General features: G+C 41.6%; 1 long non-coding RNA gene across 1 annotated transcript; it reads right to left on the bottom strand.

Moving 5' to 3' along the window:
- Positions 1-1,580: 1,580 nt before the first annotated feature.
- LOC123052784 (uncharacterized) lies at positions 1,581-3,566 on the bottom strand. The gene is made up of 2 exons (XR_006425065.1): positions 2,256-3,566; positions 1,581-2,126 (listed from the first exon to the last, which is right to left on the bottom strand). It is a non-coding gene; the product is annotated as an uncharacterized lncRNA (long non-coding RNA).
- Positions 3,567-4,676: the final 1,110 nt, after the last annotated feature.

Below are 4,676 nucleotides of genomic sequence, written 5' to 3'. Positions count from 1 at the left end.
AGGAAACTTGTTGAAAGATGCAACTTTTTCTAATATGGTTAAACTTTTGTTTCGAACAACATACATCAATTTGTTTTAACCGTTTATTTTGAAATAGAGCATACGATATACCCCTTTTGGAAACTTGTTGAATAAGAGAAACTTTTTCCATGTAGAGCATTTGTTTGAAATTTGTCATGGAATGAGAGAATTATTTTAAAACACAAAAAATAACATCTTGTTATGTTTTTGAACAATGAAATACAAGGTGAGCCTCTCTCACAAGAATTTTTGAACTTTCTCGGGCCGAGGACCTGAACTTCTAGCAACAAAATCCTTAGACTTTGCATTTTTATTCTTTTTTCTCATAAGAAATGGGCACCATGTAGTACGTGAACTTCTGGCAGTTATCAATTTGAACTTCTCTCTGTTTGGCTTTAGCAACAGAAAAAATCTGAGTTTTTTATAGACCTCAAACGCTCTAACTTTTTTATTTGAACTTTTTTGTGTATTTTTTAGAAATTTGAAAAATTGGAGTTTTGTCAGAAACACCAAACTTCTTGCTATTTCTAGTTGTACTTATTGGTTTTATTCTTTACTAACTGAAATATTCCGATTTGTCAAATAAATACTCCCACCAGATTTGTTGGTTTTATTCTTTAGTGTTCTAAACGCTCTTATATTTCTTTACACTGGGAGTATCAAATTGCTCCACGTTTTCAAATTGAAAATCTTGGTTTTTTTCTCTAATAAGGAGAAAACATGTGTTTTTTATATACATTGAACTTCTCCGTTTTATAAAATCAAACTTCTTGGTTTAATATTTAGTATTGGGAAAAAATGCTGAAAATGAAATTGTTTTTTGTTTCTGTTTTCTGAGCTTCTAAATCCTAGGTTTTAATATACTTTGAACTTATGTGTTATTTTAATTTGAACTTCACTTTCTTTAGTAAAGTTTTTGTTTTTGATTTTTTAAATAAACATGAATTTGTCTATTTTCTTACCTTTCATGGTCGATTCTTTAATAACAACGGATATCTGAGTTTTTTTTAAAGAAGGTAAAATCCTAGATTTTTTAGTTAACATCGCACCACTTCATTATTTTATTTTGAACTTATGGTTATTTAAAAAATGAGAAAATTATTTTAAAACTTTTTTTAGTTTATCCTTTTTAATTTAAACTTCTTCATTTCATTATTTAGTAGCGAGAAAACATCTAAGTTTTTTTAACCTTCGAACTTTTCTCTTATTTTATTTTGAACTCCTTAGAAAAAATATGGTTTTTAAATTTGAACTTCTAGGTTTTTTGACCTTCTCGGTTATTTCAAATTTGAACTTCTACGTTTTTTTACCTTCTCGGTTATTTCAAATTTTCAAACTTGTCATATGAGCAAACACCGAAAAGAGCACAATCATCTTTCCTAGAAAAAACTCAGATTTTTAACTAAGCTGGACGTTGAAAATATGTTTAATCTTTGGAACTTTTGTAGTAAAAATGACCTTCCGACGTAAGTATGTTTGACCTTGTTTTCTAATTGCTCTGGAATTATTGAATTCTCTGCCAAAAAACTATTGTACTGTACGTTGAAAACTAAAATAAATAAATTAACAAAAGTAAAATAAATAAATTCATTTGTTATAACCATAATTACAGACATATAGTGGACAACATTTTTTCACCCAAATGGATAAAAATAAATGTCCAATTGAAGCGGTATGGTTTTTCTTCTTCACACATTTCCTATCCACTAACCACCACATGTCCTCTCCCCATCTTCTTTTTCTTCCTTGCCACAACAAATCCAAAGAAGCAACAATGCCACACGCAACAACTACAATCTAATGTGATTAGTATTAGTTTCGACCAACGAGCAAGTTTATTTGTTTAGGTCTGCATCCCCAAGATCATGTTGACAAAAATCACTGTGGGTAAACTCGTACACATGCTACAGGAAGTTTGTATTGAGGCGCATGCGGTGGTCGACAACTCTTAGAAAGTACGTACACACACTGCCTCGTTCCGTCTTGCTCCAGTCCAAAACACCACCATGTATGGAAGCATGATGCGCTGGAGCAGTGACGACATGGACACCACGACCTGCACCTAGAGGAGGCCGTGACCTGCCGAGCGACAGGAGTGTAGGATTCTGGAGAGCAAAAAAGGCACAAAACAACTGAACATTTGAACATCAAACAAGACGAGCAGCCTGCGATTACTTCTTCTTTCTGAGCAGTCTTTTTGTACTGAGAATTAAAAATGCTAAAAGAAGTTGAACCTCACTCCATCTTCTTTCTGAAATTCTGAACTTTTGCCTGTAGATATAACCTTGCCCATGTGTGTTTTTCCTTCATTGACAGGCACACACAAGCAGGCGACAAGGAACGTGGGGAGGTTAGCAGCATCGGAGGCCGTGACCTGACTAAAGGCAGTGCATACCACTTGCTTTTGGAACCTAGCAAGAAAATTCAGATGCGAACATAACTCTGAAGCAAAATAGAACAAGTACCATAGTGCAAAGGCCGGCGCTGCTCAGTAAATTGGCCAAAGAACATCAACATGAGAGAAGGAAGAAAGGTGATGCCTGGGAAGGTCGGATTCGGCCGTCGCTGCTGTCCACGCGCGATAGCGACGGCAGTTGGCCGGCGGTGGGGATGGAGCTCGCGTAGTGGCACACGAACTTGGGGGAGGGGAGGTGCTGTGGCATGAGCCCCGCAGTCCGGCAAGGTGTGGCTCAGGAGCAGGGCCGCTCAGGGGAGCTCGGGGAAGAGGGGAAGCGCGGGCGATGGGGTGGTGCGGTCAGCGACGGCGTGTGGGGGTCCCAGCGGCGCATGAGGGAGGCGATATCCCAGCGGTGATGGAGCAGGCGAGCCAGGACCCCGGCGGCGGCGGCGCTCGGGATCCAGGGCCCTGCGGCGGCGCACGGGGATTCAGGGCCCGGCGAACAGCACACGGGGTTCCGCGGCCCTGCTGTGGCTGGATCCGAGGATGGCGGCGGGAGGAGGCTCGCCGGCCATGGCGGAGGAGGTGCCCCATCGCGCGGAAGGCGGCGCGCGGGCTGTTGGGGAGGAGGGTAGGTGGCCGCGTGGGAGGTGGCGCGCTGGCCGCGGGGAAGGAGCCCGAGTCGCGCGGAAGGCGGCTCGCCAGCCGTTGGGGAGGAGGGTAGGTGGCCGCGGGGGAGGAGGGGAGACGGCCATGCGGGAGGATGCGCTCCAGCCACGGGTGTGGTGGCGCGCCGGCCGTGGAGGAGGGGCGGCGGCCGTGTAGGAGGTGTGTTTTTTCTTTGGTTGTGGTACTATATATATACCGTTGAAAAGCTATGGATTAGGCACAACTTTTTCGTGTCAATTTTTTTTCGAGATTCATCACGGTTTAAGAGTAGTTTTGAAAACGGCGCGGTGCATGACAAGTGGCAGCGAGCGTTTTCTCACTTTTTTTACTAAATCGCTCATCGGAATGAAGAAAATGATACACCGTTGGAAAGATATCATTGAGGCGCATCTTTTTCATATCTATTATTTTCTCTAATTCGTTACGGTTTAAGAGCAGTTTCAAATTTAGTAAATCGCGAAATTCTGTTTTTTAATTTTTATGAATTTTTCGGCACTGTTTTCGCTCCAATTTTTCAACCATTTGTCGAAACGAGCCGTGCGATACGCCGTTGGAAAGATACGGACGAGGCACAACTTTTATATGTCTAAATGTTTTTGAGATTCCTTATGGTTTCAAGTTAATTTTAGAAATCGTGCAGCGGACGACGAGTGGCAGCGGTGGGTTTTTCGTGAATTTTTTACAAATCGCTGATCGGAATGATCCAAATGATACGCCATTGGAAAGATGTCGTCGAGACGCAACTTTTTCATGTAGAACACTCTAATTCCTTACGGTTTAAGCGTAGTTCTAAAAATACCAAAACGCGGACACTCTGTTTTTCGCGACACCAAAATCGACGATGGAACTGCGTTAGACAGAAAAATGCACTGCTTCAAACTAAAAACTGCACTGCATCGGATAGTAAAGTGAACTTCGTGTTTTGTTTTATTTGAGTCGTAATTTTCTCACACGAGGAAGTGGACCGCGCTTCATATCAGGCGTAAGTGAACCGCATTACTTTTTTTGTCGTTTCCATAACATTTTTCTGCACTTCACATTGTGAGTAAGTGCACCTCGACACTCCCGAAAGTGAACCACATGAGTTTTTTCATACTTTGAATTTTTTACGGGGGTAGATCGGACGAGTGAACCACAGAGATGAGGGAAGTGCACCACAACATGTATCAAAGTGAACTACATGATTTAATTTGTCATTTTATAAATTTTTCTTTTGTAAATTCATCTAAACTACATTATCAATGATAGTGAGCTGCATCAATTTTTTGTGTTCGTCTTCTTTTGCAGAATATAGTTAGCTAAACCGCGGGGTGTGTAATGCAACCCCCAGCGGCAAACAAGACCGCACACACACAACCAAAATGTAACTAACTGTGGGACACATACAAAGTTGAAGTGCACACACGCACTGAAGTGGCAAAATCTGTAACCAAAAAACTCCAAAATGAAATTCCGCACATGAAGAAGAAACGAACTGCAAGGTTATCCCAGCAGCAAACTGCACCACTATGGCCACACCCAAGCAACCGAATTGCATCGCACACAAACTGCAGCAGCAGTCATGGGCTGCACACACCCACGAGATGAA

The sequence above is a fragment of the Triticum aestivum genome, chromosome 2D (assembly GCF_018294505.1).
Source record: "Triticum aestivum cultivar Chinese Spring chromosome 2D, IWGSC CS RefSeq v2.1, whole genome shotgun sequence".
Lineage (NCBI taxonomy): Eukaryota > Viridiplantae > Streptophyta > Magnoliopsida > Poales > Poaceae > Triticum > Triticum aestivum.
Note: the sequence above shows the minus strand (reverse complement) of the source record. Positions and strands in the feature narration are given on the sequence as shown.